At 42.2% G+C, this 23,680-nt stretch overlaps 1 pseudogene; it reads left to right on the top strand.

The window, feature by feature from the left end:
* The first annotated feature begins 10,608 nt into the window (after positions 1–10,608).
* Positions 10,609–19,255, top strand: LOC142297690 (posterior protein-like; annotated as a pseudogene).
* Positions 19,256–23,680: the final 4,425 nt, after the last annotated feature.

Raw genomic sequence — 23,680 nt, 5'->3', positions numbered from 1 at the left:
TGTGGTGATCGCTGCCTTAGCAAACATTATCGCTACGGCAGCGTCACATGCACATACCTACTCTGCAACGTCGCTGTGACCAGCGAACCCCCTCCTTTCTAAGGGGGCGTTTCGTTCAGGGTCATCACAGCAGCATCACTGAACCACCGCCCAATAGAAGTGGACGGGCGGAGATGAGCGGGACGAACATTCCGCCCACCTCTTTCATTCCTCATTGCTGGCGGGACGCAGGTAAGGAGAAGTTCCTCGTTCCTGCGGTGTCACACGTAACAATGTGTGGTGCCACAGGAACGACGAACAACATCGTTACTGCAGCAGCAACGATAATTGAGATTAGGGGGGACTGTCACCGATTAGCGAATTTGAATGTTTTTGCAACGATTCAAAATCGCTAATAGGTGTCACACGCAATGACATCGCTAATGCGGCCGGATGTACGACACAAAATCTGTGACCCCCAACGAGATCGCTTCAGCGATGTCATAGCGTGTAAAGCCACCTAAAGTCTGTTTCATGGGCCAGTGTGTGCAATTCCTAAGTTTTTTTATTTTCAATTAAGCACACAAAAGATATGGAGTGGATTTCAGGTGTGGTGCTTGCATTTTCAAGTTTTTGCTGAGAAGTAAACATGCGGTCCAAGAAGCTCTCCATGCTGATGAAAAAAGCCAACGAGAAAATGTGTCCCTGATGCAGTTCTTCAATGCTCTACAATAATTACTGAATGAGGTGCGACAGTTGGACTCTGAGGACATGGGAGCTTTCAGGGATGTAAATAAGTTGTTGTGAGATCAGTTCATCATTGGGTTGGCTATTAAGTCCCTTCGTGATAAATTGCAAGAACTGACTCAAACCATGGCCGACCTGATGTTCTGTAATATCTATGATGCTGTCATAGAAAAGAAAGAGGAGCCCATACCTGTAGTTGAGAGAACGGTGAATAGTACTCAATTGACTGAGAGACAGAAAGGACAGAGAAGATACATTAACTCTGAAAGATGTGGTCCAAGCTCTGAGGACAGAATTGAAGACCTACAGATAGAGATGTCAGAAAACCATAAAAGAACACTCCAACCCCCAGAAGATACCTCAATCCCTCAGCCCTCCTTACCTGTACTGACCCAGATAAGGGGACAACATATAAAAGCTGTGTTTGACCTCTGCTGGAATTGTCAACAACTTAGCCACATCACTCAAGATTTGAAGCGACCACCGACCTGGGAGAAAGATCACCAGCTTTAAACTACCACCACTGCATTGAGTGTTTTACCTGCGGTGGACCACTTTTCACAAAAACCATGGCGTGGAGAACACATCCTGCAGTCCTGTGCTGGATGCTGAATTTGAAGGATGGAAGGTGAGATGCTCGGTGGATACCGGGTCTCAGTGCATCATCATGCCTCTGAAAGTGTTTGAGTGCTATTTTGGTCATATAATGATTCCCAAAGATGGCAGAGTATTACTGCTGCTAATAATGGCCAGCTGCTGGTGAAGGGGATCATGTAAATGAGGGTGAAGTTGTTTGGACAGGGCATTGGTTCCAAAGGGGTAATGCTGGTGAATCATCCCCCTAGGATGGGACTGGATGTAACTCTGTTGATAAACATCGTACTGGACTTGAATCGCCCACTGTATGCCAAAGAAGGGCCTCAATATTGGCAGCGCACCCCAACCTATAAACCAACACAGAAGATACTACAGTAGGTGGTGCGAAGCTGCAAGCTCCAGGAAAATGCTCCCGCAGGGCACCGGGTGGGCGTAATAAGAGTGTCCTTGTGTCAATCGAGGTGAGAACAAGTGCTGATTCTACCAATGGGAGCCTTTTGATGACTGAATGGCATGTAAGTGTTGATTGAGATTGCACTTGAAGAAGACTCATCAAGCAATCCTTTAGTAGCTTGTTCCCTGGCCATTGGGATTGTGTGCCAATCCATTTCATCAACATAATGATGAATAAAACAGTTAGTATACCAGCAGGAACCGTGCTGGATGAAGTCATTTTGCCTGACGGAAAGATACTCAGAAAAATTAGATTTGACCTCTGCTCTGACCAAAGGTTAGCTTGGACCTATGCAGTTGCGATGGTGTAACAAGCAAGACCCACCATGGAGTGAAATGGCTGAGTTATATTGGACCAGAAGTAAGTATATAGAGGAATGCTTAACCCTGCTCAACTACAATGTCTGGAGGATACCCTGTGGGAATTTCAGGAAACCTTCTTGCAACATGGAAAACGCTATCATCAAATTCCATGCGTGAGGTATGAGCTTTTTTGAGACTGGCAGGGTATTACAAGCGATTTATCCCATTGTTCGCCCATCTAGTCGGTCCTCTGAATGCTGTTGAGGGATACCAATCTGGAGCCACAGAATTTCCCCATCCAATGGGGGTTCTAGCAACAGAAGGCGTTTAAAAGCATGAAAGCTGCCTTAACCAGTGCACCGTTTTTTGCTTATGCCCGTTCAACACCCTGTTTCTGCCTTACACCGGTGGTAGCCTGCATGGTCTGGGAGCAGTGTTTTTGCAGATGCAAAATGGCAGCGAATAAGTGGTTGCGTATGGGAATCATTTCCTAAGAGAGACAGTAGGTAACACCTCTAACTACAGTGCATTCTGGCTAGAATTACTAGCTCTGGTCTGGGCTATAACTGAACACTTCGCAGAGTATATGATGGGAGTTGATGTGGTAGCAATGGCAGACAGCAATCTGCTGGATCACCTGGAAAAGGTCCAACTGGGGGTGCTGGAGCAAAGGTGGATGACCCAATTGTCAAAATTAAATGATTGCATTAAGTTCCTTTCTGGGAAAGCAAATTAAAATGTCGATGCATTGTCATGAGTTCCCCAGGTACCACCGAATAGGAGTATAGGCAATGAACTTGAAGACAACAAGACTCCCAACTTTGTCCAGTTACCCATCTTCCAGACTGTGGCACATTTAACTGGGGTGGCCTGTGGGATGCCCACAGTGTTCTGAATGACTTCCGCCGATTGGGTGAAAGCCCAGGATGACAACCGAGATATAAAACGAGTAAAGTATTGGTTCTAGTATTGAATCTCGCCACTACCCGAGGAGCAGGCAGAACTAGCCATGGAGGGTGAGAGACTGTTGCGACAGTGGGACAAATTGTGTATAAACAGGGTCTCTTGTATCGCAACGTTTATTTACAGGCCCGAGTTGCAATGTGAGCACCAGCTTGTGATTTCCATGATGTTAGGTCCAGTGGCTGACCATGAGGCCCACGAAAAGGGAGCCTATTTTGGGAGTGAGAAGATGCACAGATGGTTGCAGAGGATAATGTATAGCCCATTGCCCAGAACTAGAAAAGATGGTTGTCAAAGTTTGCCAGCAGTGCCGAGCAATAGCCTGGAGTAGTGGGCCCCTGTGCAGGCCATCCGGACTTCCACCTCCTATGGATACTCATGATAGATTACGTTCAGATAGGGTACTTCAGTCTCAGGTATTCCTATTGCTTGGTGATGACCAATCATTTCACTAAGAATGCTGTGGCAGTGTCATTGAGAGATCAGACCGTTGAATCAGTCACTGAGGCGATGTAGCTTCTCTGCATTGAAGTCTTCTAGTGCCCACGGAGAATTCACTCAGACCAGAGAGCGTGTTTTCACGTTGCCCTTATGAAGGAACTTTACCGAATGCATGGCATTGAATAGTCAGGGACAATGCCTTATCATCCGCAGGGTAATGGTGCTTGTGAATGCTTCAACCGCACCCTGTCACATGTTGTGGAAGAGCCAACCACATCTGTTCCCCTCCTATATATGCTGGCTGGACATTTCCATTAGTGCCAGCTGTAGTTTATCTTAGCTGATCTAGTGAGGGGTTGTGATCCAGACAAACTGGTGGTTGTAGTACCTGTTGCTGTGTGTGGTTGTGGAGTTAACACATTTTGTCTTTTTGTCACTACCTTCCTGTTCTTGCTTTTCTTCTGAATATCTAATTGTGATCTCCTGTGTGTTTGCAGTCTGTCAGAGTTTTGGTCTTTCCCTGTCTGTCTTAATCTGTGTTTACATTTGTCCAGCTTTTTCCTTCAATGGTGGGAGGGGAAATTAGATCAGTTCTGGTCAGGAGCTAAGCCAGGCATGGGACTCAGGCATCTCCATGATTTATAAGCAACCCTGAGCTTATTGATAGCCTAGGGACCTCTAGCATGAGGAACAGCATAGGAGCCCCTGTATCTTGCTTTCCCACAGTCACATCGAGACAGGAACAGCCGGTAGGGAGATTGAAGATGTACATATACCTGTTGGCCCTCCCCGAAACACATCTGAGTGGGTCCAGAAGCACCTGTGGCTGAGAATGGTGCATCAGGTAGTACGTGGTTGGGTAAGTCAGGTGACACATAAAGACACAAGACCAGTACAACAAGAAGTATTCCACCCAGAAGACAAAGTGCTGGTGATGGTCAAAAAGCGGTCTGGTAAATTAGACGACCAGTGGGAGATGACACCCTATGTGGTAAAATGATAAGTAGGGCCTAGCATTCCAATGTATGAAGTAGAACCAGTAGAATTGGGGGGCAGAAGTAATCAACATTGGCTCTCCACAACATTGTAATATTGTTGTGGAGAGCCATTAGATTAAATACTTAATTAACCTCTAGACATAGAGGACTGTGAGAAGTGTGCTCAATTAAATCAATTCGCTATACATAAGCCAGTCAGTCTTCAGAGATATACAAGATGGCCCCCAATGACGTCACAGACCTGCCTACGATGACGCCCACCAATCAGCTCATGGACTAACACATTGTTCAACCCACTGACCAATGGACACATCCAAGTATGCCCACTGTAGGGATGACCATGCCCCTTTTTTCTAGTTTTTATAAGAGCATGTTCTTGGAATAAATAAGTCTGTTCTGGGCCAACCTCGATCGAGGAAAGATGTGTGTGTCTGATGTCATTTTTCAAGCATGCACTCGATCCAACATTAATTAGAATCAGGCAGTAGGCAACGAGTGAACCCTGGTTAAGTGTTCACCCTAACATTTTGGCGCCCAACGTGGGGCCATCAGATGAGGACATCCGAAAACATTTGGAATCGGCAATTGGAATGGCAGGATGAGCTACACACCTTGAGGCAGGAGTTTGATCACCTCCTAATGAGAATGCGGTAAGTCTATTGATTTTTCATAATCTGTAGTCTTCCCTGCGTGATCTCGGGGTGTGTGGCACTGATTGCCTGGTTTTCAGGGTATCTGTGACGGCAGATAGGCCTCACAGCTGTTGACCATATTCATTGCAGAAGAACCGTCACATGTTCAGTTGCCTGCTGCCTGTTGTGCGCTTGTCTTGAGGGGAGATTGACTGGTGGATAACAGAGTAAATGGGTTCGTGAGCGGTGTCTGGAAACATGAAGGATATTGTCTGTCGCATGGTTCATGCTGATCGCCTGTGTCACGGTTTGTGGTTCCGGTGTAAGTGCCCAGCTCAAATATACTGAGTGCAGAGCCTTTTATGCATTTCCCAGCTCAGATATACTGAGTGCAGAGCCTTTTATGCAGTGCCCAGCTCAGATATACTGAGTGCAGAGCCTTTTATGCAGTGCCCAGCTCAGATATACTGATTGCAGAGCCTTTTATGCAGTGCCCGGTGCAGATATATTTTATTTGGCAGAATAAGGAAGGATTTGGAGGTGTGTGCTGCAAACTAGACGTTTTCTTTAGTGTTTCAGCTGTGAGTCATCTCCCCCGTCTTTTTGTTTGTCTGTTGTTTCTATCTTGGTCTGCATAGAGGAATATTGTTGTTTGGTGTCATTTATCTTGGTCTGCATAGAAAAAGATGGAGAAATTGATGCAGTTATGTCATATTGGCAGTAGGCCAAATTCAGATGGCAAGTTAGACGTATGCACATTACTTGCAGCAAATGCAGGGAAGAGTCATATTAAATAATGTAAGAAGCTCATGAAGTTATGTGGAATGCCAGCAGTAGGAAGATTGTAGCCTCTAGAGTGGAAGCTTGTGCTGACAGAGAGAAAAGGTGTTTTGGAAGACAATGGATTGTTATCTGCTCCTTGTGCATGGGGAAGGGTTTCTGAGAGGTCATATAGAGAGAATTGGGTAGAAGAAATGAGGAAAAATAAAGACAGTTTTGAATTATGTGTATTACAAAAATGTACCTTGTGAGCGGCCACCACCATATAATGGTGACGGAGTGTGGATCTGTTCTGGTTGTAATTGTAAAAATCTGGATGAGAGTGAACTTTGTTATGGATGTGGGGACTCTAGGCCGCAATACATTGTTAATAAACCATGTGGTATTCTTGGTGGCAGCCATTTTAGACCATCTCAGCATGTGTTATTTTCAGATTTTAAAATAGTAGCCAAAGCATGGTTAAGACAAAGAAAGGAAGTGATTGGGGGATGTGTGAATGTGGTGGATGTGCTGTGTAAATGTTTGAACAATAGACTGGGTGGACTACTACAAACTTAGACAGGAAAAATAAGTGCTTTTATCTATAATTAGACTAAGATCATGGAGATATATATATATATATATATATATATATATATATATATATATATATATATATATAAAAAAGTACAGACTACAGAAAATAGGGGAGAAAGAGTTTGAGCAGATGTGAGGTCAGTTTTCCCTTTTCCCATCCACATGCTCCTACAGATGAAAAATGGTGGACGAAGTACATGGTGCCGAGGCATTGGTGAGACAAAGACAAAGAGTGAGTGGGGAATGTGTAAGGTAACCAGAAGACCATAGGTTGTTTGAATGTCTGAACAATGGATTGGATGGAGTACTACATAATTGGACAGAAAAATGAGTGTTTTCAACTGTAGTTGGATGAGGACTGTGGACATGTGTATATGTGTGTATGCATATAATATATACATGTGAATGTATAAATAAAGACTATAGAATATAGGGGGGAATAGTTCGAGCAGAAGTAAAATCAGTTGCCCCTTCTCCTCTCCCACATTCCACCACCCTAAAGGCCGCTTTACACACTGCGATATCGGTCCCGATATCGCTAGTGTGGGTACCCACCCCCATCTGTTGTGCGACACGGGCAAATCGCTGCCCATGCCACACAACATCACCCAGAACCGTCACACTACTTACCTGCCCGGCGACGTCACTGTGACCGGCGAACCGCCTCCTTTCTAAGGGGGCGGTCCGTGCGGCGTCACAGTGACGTCACTGAGCAGCCGCCCAATAGAAGCGGAGGGGCGGAGATGAGCGGGACGTAACATCCCGCCCACCTTCTTCCGCATAGCGGCCGGGAGGCAGGTAAGGAGAGCTTCCTCGTTCCTGCAGTGTCACACGGAGCGATGTGGGCTGCCGCAGGAACGAGAAACAACCTCGTTACTGCTGCAGTAACGATTTTTGAGAATGGACCCCCATGTCACCGATGAGTGATTTTGCACGTTTTTGCAATGATGCAAAATCGCTCATCGGTGTCACACGCAACAACATCGCTAATGCGGCCGGATGTGCGTCACAAATTCCGTGACCCCAACGACTCAGCATTAGCGATATCGTAGCGTGTAAAGCCCCCTTTAGACAAAGAATCCATGTGCTGTGCAGCCATCTTTCTATAGCCCTCAGTGAAGTTGACAAAACTGCACCTACTGAATAACATATGAAGTGTTAGTAAGTGTTAGTAAGCTCATATTGATAAAGTAATATTTGGGAGTCGGGACGGTCATAAAAAGGATATCAAATTAGTAGGAAATTAGATAAAATGAGTATTTTCAATGTGAGTCTCAGGGATCAAAATGTTAAAGTTATTGCAATATTGAAAATGATAGATTAAAGAAAGCTTTTAGTAAGAGTTTATAGTACTAAAAGATTGAATATTGCAATAAAAGAATAAGAGAAAAAACGTTAAATAAACGGACCTTAAAAACAGATCTGAAGGAAAATAAAAAAAAAAAAAAAAAATATTCCAGTTATGGATGAGATGAATGGATCCTGAGAGTTGCATGTTTTAACAATAAATAAATAAATAAATATATATAAGGGAGGAGAGAGATTTTGGCTTGTTAACCTGTGTCCAGCAAAAATGAGAAGCCCTGTTTGGTTTTGACTTCAGGGCGTGGAGCAAAATACAGGTTTTCCCAGATTTTGGAACAAAGATCAGGATTCTTTGTCTCATCTTACAGGGGGATCTATAAGACAGCTGTGAAAGAACAGCCCGACTATAGTAAAAAAAAAAAATGTTTTTTTTCCCAAAAGAATAAAATTATTTGCGAACATGTTTGGATTTATTGATAGATATTGGAGCATAGAGGTATTCAGATAATTTTCTATGGCAAATCAGCATTTTATGGTGATTTGCTTTGAAAATTAATTTTTATTTCATACAAATATTCCCAGATGGACAGTATTTATTTGTTCTAGATTTTTCTCCCTCCATGGACATAGAGAAGTTATAGTATTCATTTTTACAAAGATGCTAACAATTCACTGATAATGTCCTCAATTTTACAAATATGAATGCCTCTATATCCAGAGGTTGTGTTGCATTAGTTATAATCTTTATTAATAATCTAATTTATTAATAATTATAATAATTTGGTTTAAGGTATGTGGATTTTTTACGGTATTCTGTTTTTTATGATATTTAATGTCTTGAATCATCTGTTTTCTATTTGTAGAACTGTTGGAAGCCAACATGGACAATGTATGTATCATAACGAATTACTGGACTCCATATTGTATCTATCAATTACCAATATTACCAGGACTGTACATCAAAAGAATCGGCCATGTACAGTGAAGAGTTTTATGGCCATTGAAGAGGCAAGAAGGCCATTGTGTGTTCTGTGATGAACTGACCTTTGTCCTATCAACATGATAAAGGTTGCATCTTCACGTGAATTGAACATGGTGCCTTTAGCCTCTTGGAAGATACACAACACCTGTGGTTGGTATTCATGAATTGAATGTCCTGTTTAGAGCCTATTAAAATTGATATTGGTAAACAATCCGTTGTTCAAGTGGAATACAAGCCATTGTACTGGAGATGGACATCAGGTCTCCAACCTGAATGGAGTGTTAGGGTACCTTCACACTTAGCGATGCAGCAGCGATCCGACCAGCGATCTGACCTGGTCAGGATCGCTGCTGCATCGCTACATGGTCGCTGGTGAGCTGTCAAACAGGCAGATCTCACCAGCGACCAGTGAACAGCCCCCAGCCAGCAGCGACGTGCAAGCGACGCTGCGCTTGCACGGAGCCGCGGTCTGGAAGCTGCGGAGACTGGTAACTAAGGTAAACATCGGGTATGGTTACCCGATGTTTACATTAGTTACCAGTGTGAGCAGGGAGCAGTGAGCCGCGCACACTGAGCGCTGGCTCCTTGCTCTCCTAGCTACAGTACACATCGGGTTAATTAACCCGATGTGTAATGCAGCTAATGTGCAGAGAGCAGGGAGCCGCGCACACTGCTTAGCGCTGGCTCCTTGCTCTCCTAGCTGCTGTACACATCGGGTTAATTAACCCGATGTGTACTGCAGCTACATGTGCAGAGAGCCGGAGCCGGCAGCACAGGCAGCGTGAGAGCTGCAGAGGCTGGTAACTAAGGTAAATATCGGGTAACCACCTTGGTTACCCGATGTTTATCTTGGATACAGCTTACCTCAGCTGTCAGACGCCGGCTCCTGCTCCCTGCTCGCTTCATTTGTCGCTCTCTTGCTGTCACACACAGCGATCTGTGTGTCACAGCAGGAGAGCGGCTTTGAAGAAAACGAACCAGGGCTGTGTGTAACGAGCAGCGATCTCGCAGCAGGGGCCAGATCGCTGCTCAGTGTCACACACAGCGAGATCGCTAATGAGGTCACTGCTGCGTCACAAAAAGCGTGACTCAGCAGCGATCTCGGCAGTGAGCTCGCTATGTGTGAAGCACCCCTAAATCTGTCCTCAGGCTTTGTGATATGAAAGACCTTTGCTACATACCAGGACACTATCCACAGGATCCACAGGTTTGTAAAGACTCCTCTTAATCCTTTAACAAATTGACCTCGGAGAGCCACCTTCAGGAGAGCATTGACATCAACAGCCATATGCACGTTCCTGGACAACTCAAAAGACTGTGACCTGATTGGATGTTATTAATATGTGGAGGTGTTACAGGGGTGGGCACTGTATGGGCCATGTGTGATTGTGTGTCTGATATAAAGGTATCCTACCAAGCTAGTCAGTCTATCCACTTCCCATCTTCCACCACCCACTCCCATTACCTTTCCCCTTTCATTGTACCCTTTTCCCTTAGTTAGGTTTCCCTTATGTATGTCATTGTAAATTCCCTATTTGTAATAAATCCCCTTTTAAAGATCCAGTAGTTCTTGTTAATTACGATTAACTGGCACCCCAAAACTCAGCAGATTTCTACATTTGGCACCCTAGAAGGGACCGTGATTAAATTCCACAGAGAATCCACAAGAAATTAATCTGCTTTAATCCACATTGGAAAAGTGTGGAGATCAAAGAACCGAGGAGTCTGGATCTTGGTAGAAACGGAAATACTGGTGAGTAAAGACTTTCCTTGTAATCTATGTTGTATGTTGCTCCTAATGATTCTGGTGTTGTTGCAGATCAGGCTATGTATTATGTTGTGTTAGCAGAATGATTCTGAATGCATTTAGTAAAGTTAAATATCATTTGTAGTTGGAAAAGTGGTTTATGTTAAAATCAGACTGAAAGTGAGAAAGTATTGTTTCAAACAGTTAAGACCTTTTGAAAGTTTGCATAGTAAGGTCTGGTGTTAAACTCTTTCAGTTAGAAATTTTTGTTTTGTGAGTGTTTACAGTTTGTTGCTGAAAATGGAGTTTGTGGAAAAATATGTGAAGAAGTATGCCTCTGCCGTGTACCATGTCAGTGCAGATAAATCTTTAGAAGTCCAATATAAGGACTTGATAGCACAATGTAAGAGCTATAATAATAATTTAAATAATAAAGTGCTCAGTAGGAAATTGAAAAAGGAAAAGTTAAGCAATGAAATTTCTGTGTTGATTAAGATAAAGGAATTGGCTGATTTGAAAGAAGCAAATTGGTGGAAGCAAAGGCTACAAATGAAAGAGGATATAGACAAAATTAGTGATTCTGTTGTAGAAATTTCTGATAATACTACCAGTGAAATACATGGTTTACAATCAGATGCAAGTAAATTAGCTGTGAGAAATAGGAAGTTGGAGGAACAATTGAAGGAGTGTAGACTGAGCTCCACTTCACAAGCAACTCAGGTTTGCTCTTTAGAACTGAAAATTAGTCAAATGGAGAAGTTAATTGCAACTTTGGAAAGGCAACTGGATGAAGCTAAATGTCAATTGCATAACAAAGAGCAATATATTCAGTCTCTTAAATCAAAGATATGCAGTCTTGAGACAGTCAATGTGTGTACTCTTTCTAATGAAGATACAAGAGATGTCAGATATAGATCTCCATTGGTTGATTGCAATCCATTGCTCACTATTTCTGAAAAGCTTCACCTGTGTCAACTTCTTGGTAAGTTTGACTCAGATATTTCTCCAGTCATTCTATCTAATAGATTTGAGGCTGTGGTCCAGCAATATAGTTTGAACAATAAAAATGCTTGGTCTCTGCTCCAAGCTTGGCTCCCAGGACCACTGGCAGCACAGCTAAGATCTGAACAAATGGGTGATAACTGTACAGGTTATCAGAGCTAAGAAGGAAGGAATTGCAACGTATCATAGGTGGAATCGATACTAGGGGTGGAAAGACCTTAGCAATTTCCAGATTCAGGCAATATGATGATCCTACACTCTTCTGTAATAATTATCTGGCTCTATACAGAACTGTTTACAATTGTCTAGATATGTCTCAGGATGATGCTAGTTTTCTGTATTCAATGGCAAATCGTTGTAATGTAGATTACACCACAAGAGTAACTCTAAGGAATACCAACTCCTTTGAAAACTTTGTAAATATACTCAGGGACTGGTGTAATGAGTCAAAAGAGCAGTATGAAACATCAGAAAATGTATCTGCTATGTATAGACCTAAGAGAAGAGGATATGTTAGATATTGTTATAAATGTGGCAGTCCAGGACATATTAAACGTTATTGTAATACACCTGACATATACCCAGAGCCAAAGAGCCATTCATTGCTCCAGGAGATTGATAGTGTTGAGGCTGAGGAGGAACTAGCCACCAACAATATGCAATTTACAGAGATATATGAAAAGATATGTGAGATAAAAGCCCACACTGATACCACTGCACCAAAGCCGCAGACAATGCAGAGCCCAAAGCCTGAGAAAGGAGAGACTGGAAAACAGCAGGAGACACCATATTGTAGACCACAAAAGGAAGATGCCAATGTCCCTGTGTTCAATCTATTGGAAAGTCAATTATTCTGTCTATTCTGGAGCTGGTCACAAATTGCTCTACCGCTCTTGTTAACTAAAGCTGGTGTCACACTAAACGACAGCGACAACGACGTCGCTGTTACGTCACCATTTTCGGTGACGTAACAGCGACCTTGTAAGTCGCTGTTATGATCGCTGCTTAGCTGTCAAACACAGCAGAAGCAGCGATCATAAGGTCGCTGTGCTACATGTTCAGAGAGCAGGGAGCCGCGCTTAGCGCTGGCTCCTTGCTCTCCTGCAGCACACATCGGGTTAATTAACCCGATGTGTGCTGCAGCTACATGTCACAGTTCAGAGAGCAGGGAGCCGCACGCACTGCTTAGCGCTGGCTCCTTGCTCTCCTTGCTACAGTATGCATCGGGTTAATTACCCGATGCATACTGCAGCCACATGTCACAGTGCAGGAGCCGGCGCTGGCAGCAAGAGCGGAGGCTGGTAACCAGCGTAAACATCGGGTAACCAGGGAAAGGTCTTCCCTTGGTTACCCGATGTTTACGCTGGTTACAGCTTACCGCAGCTGCCAGTGCCGGCTCCTGATCGCTTCATTTCGTCGCTCTCTCGCTGTCACACACAGCGATGTGTGTGTCACAGCGGGAGAGTGACGACCAAAAAATGAAGCTGGACATTCAGCAACGACCGGCGACCTCACAGCAGGGGCCAGGTCGTTGCTGGATGTCACACACAGCGACAGCGACGGGACGTCGCTGCAACGTCACAGAAAATGGTGACGTAGCAGCGACGTCGTTGTCGTCGTCGTTATGTGTGACACCAGCTTAACACAGCACAATGTACCAATACGGTTGGGTAAACAGTGAGGTTTTTTTAGGCTGTCAAGTTAGTTGTGACCCTATTAACATATGGATTGGATAGAAGGTATGTCTTCTATTTGATTTGGACTTGATCTAATTATGTTTTGTGTTTATTTTTAGACTGGAGACCAATTGTCACCTGATATCAGAGCAAGGAGAATAACCAATGTGTTTTGTTCAACAGGTCTTTTACAACACAGTATCCATGGATGAATCTGATTATTTCTTTCTACAATTATTACTTTATGTAAATTCATATGGCCAATATGTTTTTAAAGTCCATGTGGTTTAGACAATGAGCTCAAAATTAAATGTTTAATTAATTGTTTGCAAACAATTAAACAAGTAATCATCCCATTGTGATGATGGGGTACTGTATTAAGCTAATAGTCGTTTGTTTGTATTGTATGTATGTTCTTTATCTTGTTTCACAGGTAACCATTTTAAATCAGGACCTGAAGTTGGATATATAAATTATATGATAGTGCCAACCAATGCAAAGCTATGGTTTCTGTGTAAATCTGCAGAACCACCTGAACCCCTTTATTCACATATATTCATCATGAGACAGATAAAGTTGAGTTAACTCTAATTGTTCTATGTTTGTCTGTTTTGTGTTGTCCTGTGCAGTGAGTGCATTGTGTCACGGTTTTATTTTGTTCTTAATATTTTTGCTACTCAAGAATAGTAATTTTTTTTTTTATATACATACATATTTTTTTTTTTTTTTTTTATTTATTTAATATTTTTCTTACCTCATTTTTTTTTTTTGTTTTCCGCCTTTATCTTTATTTGGTACAATCGTTAGTACCAAAGGGGCGTTTAGTATATGTCTATGGAGGTTAATTATTTTAAAAAAAAAAATTCTTTCAAGTTAGATTTTTGCTAACCGCACATACTTGCAAGTAAAAAGTGCTCAGGTTAATTTTTTTTTCTCTTGTAAAATAAACTCGATATGTAGATGACAACTGCTAAGAATCTGATACTGCTCTTGTTCTTTATTTCCAGGATCTGGGATGGAGAAAAAGTTAACTTATCAAATTTGCATCCTGGATGAGCTATGATTTGAAGGCAATTGGATTAATAATCTTTAAGGAAGATTTCTTGCGATCTTGTGACATGAATTAATTTATATCTGAAAGCTAATAAAAGACAATGTGTTCGAATGTAAACCAATCATATATATATGCAAGATGGAAGCATTGATAACACAGAGTGCCTAAGTTATCATAATAATCTACTAATTCCATCAGCCAGTGTGATCTATGTACAGCACATTCTAATAAGCAACAAAAAGGTGCTTTTAATGGGACACTAGACACGCTTTTACCAACTAATACCTTGTACGGTGGTACAATGTAAATGTGAGAAAATCACCAGCAATATGCAATGTGATAAATCTACTCAAAAGCTAAGGGAATTGTTTTAAAGTATGACAAGTAAACATCATGATTGTCATTCCTTCTATATCATTAACTTGGAGGGCTTAAGACTACCTCTCAGTGCCAATTTAGTTTAAAATATATAGATTTTTAAATTTGTATATGTTAAATGGATGCACATTGTACTGGTAGAAATGTTGACATATATTGCTATATACATATAATAATATAATATAATCTTGTATTATTGTTTTATATAGATACCTGTTGTATACTTGCAGTCATGTATATGCTATGTCTTGTATATGCTATTCACATAATTCAGGTGTAATTTACATAATTAATGAGATATAAATGCATCTCGATATGTGTGAATGAGAATGAATGTTGTAACTCCAGCAATTGCTATGCCTTGTCCTTGTTAGATACGTTGCAGTGATGATGTCCTGATGCAGCTACCTATATGGAATAAGTGGACGATAATTCTATAGTGGAACGCTATCTTGTCATGCCCTGGCAGTGTGTGTGTCATTCAGACACAAAGGGGCGTATGTTGGAAGCCAACATGGACAATGTATGTATCATAACGAATTACTGGACTCCATATTGTATCTATCAATTACCAATATTACCAGGACTGTACATCAAAAGAATCGGCCATGTACAGTGAAGAGTTTTATGGCCATTGAAGAGGCAAGAAGGCCATTGTGTGTTCTGTGATGAACTGACCTTTGTCCTATCAACATGATAAAGGTTGCATCTTCACGTGAATTGAACATGGTGCCTTTAGCCTCTTGGAAGATACACAACACCTGTGGTATTCATGAATTGAATGTCCTGTTTAGAGCCTATTAAAATGGATATTGGTAAACAATCCGTTGTTCAAGTGGAATACAAGCCATTGTACTGGAGATGGACATCAGGTCTCCAACCTGAATGGAGTGTAAATCTGTCCTCAGGCTTTGTGATATGAAAGACCTTTGCTACATACCAGGACACTATCCACAGGATCCACAGGTTTGTCAAGACTCCTCTTAATCCTTTAACAAATTGACCTCGGAGAGCCACCTTCAGGAGAGCATTGACATCAACAGCCATATGCACGTTCCTGGACAACTCAAAAGACTGTGACCTGATTGGATGTTATTAATATGTGGAGGTGTTACAGGGATGGGCACTGTATGGGCCATGTGTGATTGTGTGTCTGATATAAAGGTATCCTACCAAGCTAGTCAGTCTATCCACTTCCCATCTTCCACCACCCACTCCCATTACCTTTCCCCTTTCATTGTACCCTTTTCCCTTAGTTAGGTTTCCCTTATGTATGTCATTGTAAATTCCCTATTTGTAATAAATCCCCTTTTAAAGATCCAGTAGTTCTTGTTAATTACGATTAACTGGCACCCCAAAACTCAGCAGATTTCTACAAGAACGAAAGATTGCAATGCAGATTTCTGTGGTTCTAGCAAAGGTTAAGAAGCCATTGAACTGGTTTTCCATTATTAAGTTATAGATAAACACAATATTTATGCCCCAAATGTAGCGCTCCGGCGCCACACACTTTTTGAATCTAATTATGCTTTGGATAATAGATTCAAAAAGGGGGGGAGATAATATGGAAAGTCAGTCACCTATTTTTAAGGTTTTAATTTGTTCACCAATTCAGTTTTTTTATTAAGTTTTGTTTATATTTTTATCTGTATGGAGGATACAGCATATATTCATATATCTCATGATTGCTCTGATGTACAAGCATTATCAGGTTTTGATCAAGTCTCAGATAAGCCCATTGCTAACGCAAATTTTGAGTTTTTCCGTAGATGGACCATATACCAAAATGCTGGTTGATTCTACACTGCATATGCTGAAGTTATGCAACATGAGGTAATAAAAATAGAACCACTCACTCCTCTCCCATTGGAATAAGAGAACGAGATCAAGATTTGCGATTGCTGTGGTTCGTAGAGCGGAAATGGGTAAGATAGTCAAATGTGGATATAGGTAGCAGATGTTTTCTAGTGTGACGTAATAAACCTATAAAGAATGTAGAGTGGGTATGAGCTCAGGTGAAGGCTCTCCTGTTATCAAAGGAGCCAGTGACTGATGGAACTGGAGGAGATGCTCGCACTGGTGCAGATAACAAAGAAGCACTGAATGGGTCTAGAGTTGAGAGACCTTTACCAATGCAGACCAGTACCATACCTCGGTGGCATCTATCACTTCCGTGACATCTGTCACTCCTCGTGTTCTTAAATCCCCACAGGAACAAGCTATTCAACAAGGAATGGAGTGTGAGACGCAGGTGGCCAGCTGACTGAGGAAAGTCTGTGGATAAAGGGCGGAAAGCTTTGTCTGCCATGAGCTCTCTACTCAAAAATGGCCTGGGTAACCCATGAACACATGTGACAAAGACCGTTCTAAGTGTGGTGGTGGACAAGATATGCATCAGTGCTCAGTACCCAGGTGGCCAGACATATCCAGTCTTGCAAGAAGTGTACTTAATATAAGGTAGAAAAACTGTAAAGACCTCGTAGCAACACACCCCTCATCTGCTCTACTGCTCCAGTGATTGTAGATTAGTCATATAAACCTACACATGGTTTGTATGAGTTTGTGCATGTTGTGTAAATTTATTTTCAGGCTTGCTCTGAAACATATCCAGTATGGAAAGCATTACTGTGGAAAAACTCATGATGCTGGTGGTATGTAAAAATGGAGTTCCTGAAAGTGGTAAAAGTACATATTCTATAGAAGAGGTCATTATAGAGATCTTATAGTATCTGGGAATTAGCAGATTTTCACACTCCTCACCATCCACAGAGCTGTGGGAGTGTGGAAAGGAAGAATGGAATATCAAAATGTAACAATCCACAAGATAACGGTGGATGCTGGCAAATCATGTAACAAATGCTTGTTTTCCTTTTTCTTAATACTTAGATCTTTACATAAGATACTTTTTGGTTTAGCACCTAGAACGTGATTATATTTCTTCCAGATAGAGTGATATCCTGGCCAGCAATGTATGAGCCTTATACAACTGCCTATGCAGTATGATAGACATGTATATTCTCCAATTCCAGATCCTAAATTAGTGTCAGGATCACGTGGTCTCAAGTCAGGAGACTAGGTGATCCTAAAAAGACAAGTGAGAAACAGACATGAGTAAAAATCGGATGTGCCGATCCAGCTTTTCCCGACCACAGCAATTTCCATGAAGCTTGAGGGAAAACCCATCTGGAGACAACAGCCGCTGTAAAGAGTCATCGTACCAGCAAAATGAGGGTCATAACACACATAGTGCTGGATTATCTCACATAAGACCTTATGGAGAATTTCTAGATTGGGGAGGATATATGGGAAATAACCATGATAAGGGAACAATGGATACAGGAACATTACACAAATAAAGACTCGTGGTGGGAAAAACATTATCTGACCTGAACCAGCCAATTAGTTTAAGGGTTTAAGTGACTTTTCAGGATAACATACACCAGTATGCAAATGGTCTTGTCCTATTTGATGGTTTATGAAGCCATAAAAGTGCTACTCTGTGTTACTGAAGGTAATCAGATCCATGTGTAAAGGAAAAATCCTGTCAAAGAACTTCTCTTCATGAAATACGGAACCAAGAAGAAATCCAATGGTGATGTGATACAATTATGTGTATTCAGGTAGAGAACTGAGGTGAAGCAGGTAGGAAAGTCCCGAGGACATGGATAGCATGCTCCTTTATACCTCCTGATATACCTAGAATTGGTGACGGAAGAGAGCAAAGGCTTTGCATTGTTTATCTAACGGGCAGCATAAAAAGAGTGGGAGATACGCATTTAGGCTGATGTGTTAGAGGACCACGGTAGGGTCAGAAGGTTAATAAAGTATTTAGGGGGGACTGTTGAGGAGAGCCATTAGATCAAATACTTAATTAACCTCTGGACATAGAGGACTGTGAGAAGTGTGTTCAATGAAATTGATTCTCTATACATAAGCCAGTCAATCTTCAGAGATATACAAGATGGCCCCCGATGACGTCATAGACCTGCCTACGATGACGCCCACCAATCAGCTCATAGACTAACACATTGTTCAACCCACTGACCAATGCACACATCCAAGTATGCCCACTGTAGGGCTGACCATGTCCCTTTTACTAGTTTTTATAAGAGCATGTTCTTGGAATAAATCAGTCTTTTCTGGACCAACTTCGATTGAGGAAAGATGAATATCCGACTGTGTGTGTCTGATGTAATTTTTCAAGCATGCACTTGATCCAACATTAATTAGAATCAGGCAGTAGGCAATGAGTGAACCCTAGTTAAGTGTTCAACCTAGCAATATGTCATAACAATGTCAGTTCAGAGAACCCGCACTTGTTACGACTGCACCTGAGCCCAAGCTGAGGGAGGTGCACCCATCCGATGAAGTAGGGTGGTGGGCTATACTCACTTCCTCACCATCTGAAGGCCCTTTGTTGTGATATTGCCCCCAAGTAAGAATGTTTCATGACCTGTGTCCCCTTCTAGAGACAATGAACAAGTGGGAGCAGCTGGTCCGAATGTGGCGGCTCTTCTTGTCGATGCCCAGGAAGAAGCATCCACACCAGCCCAACCTGAAGCTGTATTTGGTGACGAGTCTTGAGAATAAGTGGTGGTTCCAGTCCTGCAAACGACCACCCGGGACATTGGATAGCACATAGACAGCACACAGAGGACAATTGAGAAAATAAATCATTCTACTTTTCTGGATGAAAATCAGACTAATTTTTATACGTTAGTGTGAGCATACTCTAAAAGTTATGAGCTATCCATGCATGCCCTCCACTGATCTATTCTTTCTCTGTTGGACTCCTGGAAAGAGTTGAGTGCAGTACTTGGCTATCTCCAGCAATTAAGCATGCAGCTGCATAGAAATAAATGAAGACAACATGTTCCTGTCAGGAGAGTCACTGACCAGTCCGAGCCATGCTATGCAATACTCGCACAAATCATACTTGCCAGCCTTAATGTGGGTCGCAGAGCTGTATTCCCACCAGTCCACCATTCTTTGAATTCTTTGAAGACATTAGCAGCATTTACTGGAAAGTATAAAATGCTGATAATTACAATCAAAATACTTGTACAAGCTTCTCCAACTTCATAAAAATTTACAGACATACAGTATATATATAAAAAAAATTATTGGCCAAGGTAAAAAGTCACTTACTTTTCTGACCTCTTCTGGACTGAATCTTTTATCTCCCTTGTGATTACGATCCAGTCTTGGCTTTTGCTGATAAATAATTATGGAAATGAATCCTAAGTAGACAACACATAAGTGGATGTGTACGTATCGTGTGAAAACATTTTTCATATATTATAGGAGCAATATAGTGCTGCTGATTAGTGGAGAACTCCGACACCCACTAATCGCCAGTAGTATACAGCTCGTATAAAACAAACGTTTTTTTAAATGATGGGTACTATTTCTGTTGAAGGAATTGAAAAATAGATCATAACAATAAATAGGTCTTCAGATTATTATTATTAGTAGTATTTTTTTTTTTTTGCATGATCTTGGAACAAAGTGTCTTGTAGAAATTTTGCAGATACTGTCATGGTTGAAAGCGTTTTTCACCCTTGAGTTTATTCCAGAAAATGAAGTCTTTTTCATAGAAAATGATTGCATTTACAGATTTGTTCATATACAGGATACAGGTACATCTCAATAAATAAGAATATCATCAAAAAGTTAATTTATTTCAGCAATTCAATACAAAAAGGGAAATATATATTATATAGAGTAATTACAGAGTGATCTATTTCATATATTTATTTCTGTTAATGTTGATGATTATGGCTTACAGCCAATGAAAACCCAAAAATCATTATCTCAGAAAATTAGAATATTATATAAGATTAACTTTAAAAATGTTTTTTTAACTCAGACATGTTGGCCTACTGAAAAGTATGTACAGTAAATGCACTCAATACATGGTCGGGGCTCCTTTTGCATGAATTACTGGATCAATGCAATGTAGTACGGAGGTGATCAGTGTTAGGTTGACCTAACGGTCACAGCTGTTGCCAGCGATGTCCGAATGCAGAGAAGGTACCGGTGACCCCCCCTCTGCTACTCCGTCTCAATGAAAACAAGCGAACGCCGTTATACACATAAGACTGGAGATGTGCGGCTCCGAATAGAAAGTGTATTGGTATTGTTTACATTACAAAGTTATACAAAGTTGATTAGGGCGTAACTATGCAACATACATATTCATTAAAGGCGTGAATTACATATTCCCAGCAAGAGAAATTAATATAATGACTTATACTCCAATAACAAGATGTTTTTCAGTCGTCTCTAAGTCAAAACATTCTGCGTCCTTGAAGTTGGTCTCACAGTTTATTACGCAAATAAGTCTGGTTTGGTCTTGCCAGGGAGAATGAATTTCTATTATTTTTCTAAGTCAGTGGAAAAGGTTAACTCTTTCCTCACAATCCCCCCTATTGGCGTGATTGATGGACAGGGGGCCATCGAGAAGCTTTGGACTATAGAGAAAGCAGGCTAGCCTCCAGATACTTTCTGAGCCGCGGGTGTGCTCAGGGAGTGTCGTCTCACATCCGTCACCCAGGACTGCCTGCATGCCTCTCGATAGGAGTCTCATCATGATACGCCAAGGTGATTTCTAGAGGAAAGAGTAGAGAAGAGAAAAAAGGCATATTAGTGATTTCTTACGGGTGCTGAATAATCATTGTATCTACATTGCTTCAAGCAGCGGGAAAACAAAGCCATTAGCAACTTGAACACTACATAAGCAACTAGTAAACAGAGTAACACTTGGAACACTGATAGTCTGTTGTAACAGCCTCCCCATTGAAACACTTTGTTTATTGGGACTGGTATGGCTAAGTATGACATGGAAGAGGCTGTCACAAGTGCGTGTGTACATATCCAGCAGTCTGTGATCTCAAGTTTTTCAGCTAACACTTCATGATGGGTCTCAAATGAATTCTGCCGTGGTGTAGAAGGCCCCAAAAAGGGAGTACACATAGAAATACTTATCAGCAGTATTAGGCCTTCTTGCAGTGGCTGGCATGGACCCATGTCGATCTCCCCTCAAGTTTGACGGAGGTTGGAGTGGTCAGCTGGACAGTCAAAGGCCCATCGAATCGTGGCTCAAGGGTCTTTCTCACGTGCTTCTTTAGGTAGACCCAGTCACCAGGCTTTAGAGAGTGGGTTCCTGGAATGGCATCAGGATCAGGTAGAGAAGAGTAGACCCTTTGGTGGGTTTCAGTTAGTCTGTTCTGCAGGGAAACAACATAAGATGTTAGGCTATCACATTGCAGGTGTAACTCCTGCGGGAAGTAGCATCCTAATCTGGGTGCACTACCAAAGAGTATTTCAAATGGTGAGAGCCTGTGCTTTCCCTGCGGGGTAGTCCTTATAGAGTAAAGAGCTATGGGGAGACATTCTGTCCATGGTCTACCAGTCTCCTCCACTGCCTTGGCTAGTTTGAGCTTTAGAGTCCCATTTAACCTTTCCACTTTCCCTGATGACTGTGGGTGGTAAGGTGTGTGTAAGGCTGACTGAATGCCTAACAGGGCACAGGTGTTCTGGAAAACTTGTCCAGTGAAATGAGTACCTCGGTCTGACTCTATGACTTCAGGGAGTCCAAACCGGGGTACCAGCTCACAGGCCAATTTCTTTGCTGTAATACGGGCCGTGGCTGAGCTGACAGGGTAGGCCTCTGGCCATCCTGAGAAGAGGTCTACACAGACAAGTACAAACTCGTAGATGCCATGTCTTGGCAACTGTATATAGTCTATTTGTACTCTTTGGAATGGGGCAAACGTCTTTGGCATGTGTCTTTGCGGGGTTTTAGTTAGCTGGCCTGGATTGTGTTGTTGACAGATGTGACAATCCTTTATTCTCTGGGAGGCGTATTGTCTGAAGCCGGGGGCTACCCAATATGGTTGCATCTGGTTCATGATTGAGTTTGTGCTTCCATGTGTGGGGTAGTGGAGTACTTGGAAAATGGCAGGGAACCAACTGCGTGGCAGGACGGGAAGTCCGTTTAAGCGCCAAATCCCCTCCACCTTTTCTGCCCCCTTGGCCCGCCATCCGGCCTTTTCTTCCTCAGAGGCGTTTTCTTGTGTCTCAAAGAGGTTCTGCATTTCTTCCTCCGTCGTTGACACTGTTTCCGTCTCCTTCAAAGGGAGTAAGGCTGCTTGTTTTGCTGTTCGTTCTTCCAGAAACTCAATTGCCCAGATGAGGGCAAGAAGTTCTGCTTCTTGAGCAGATATGCGTGGAGGTAGCGGTTGTTTGGCTAAGACTGCATATAGAGTCACTACTGCAAATCCGGTGTGGAACTTGCCTGCTTCATCAGCGTATCTGCTACCATCCACAAAAAGTTCAAAGTCTGGATTTGTAAGCGGTGTTGCCTGTATATTGTGCAGGGGCTTTGCCTCATGTTCAATGAGTTCCTGACAATCATGATCAAATGGTGCACTGGTACGTTTGTCACTCTCTTCTGTCCTCTCTTCTGTCCCCCCTTCTAAACTTGTAAAGATCAGCAGATCAGCAAGGTTTAGACTTGTAACTCGAGCAAATGAGATGTTTGGGGGTAGCAACAGCGTGCACTGGAGTCTGACTTGTCTTGCCATGGAAAGATGTTTCAACTGCACTTGATTGAGAACAGCATAGATGTCATGGCTGGTAAGGATGGTAGTCGGGAAATCTAGTGAGATTTCAGATGCTTTCTGCAGTATGTTTGAAACTGCTGTAACAGCACGGACACAGGTTGGTGCTGCTCTGGTAACGTTGTCGAGTTGAGAGGAGTAGTACCCGATTATGTGATGTTTGTCTGTCTTCTGGGTGAGTACTCCTACGGCAAATCCTTGAAGCTCTGCTACGAACAGATTGAAGGTGAGATCATAGTTTGGTAGTGCCAGAGCAGGTGCATCAATCACTAGTTCCTTGAGCTTTTGAAAATTTTGTTGAGCTTCTTCTGTGAGGGAGAAAGGAATATTCTTTGTGCAATCATACAGCGGTTGCATGAGTAGCGATGCATTGGGAATCCACTGTCTGCAGAAAGATATTAGCCCTAAAAATCCTCTGAGTTGTTTGAGATTTCTAGGAATGC

Source organism: Anomaloglossus baeobatrachus, chromosome 1, assembly GCF_048569485.1.
Source record: "Anomaloglossus baeobatrachus isolate aAnoBae1 chromosome 1, aAnoBae1.hap1, whole genome shotgun sequence".
Lineage (NCBI taxonomy): Eukaryota > Metazoa > Chordata > Amphibia > Anura > Aromobatidae > Anomaloglossus > Anomaloglossus baeobatrachus.
The sequence above is the reverse complement of the archived record's forward strand: the minus strand, read 5'-3'. Positions and strand labels throughout refer to the sequence as shown.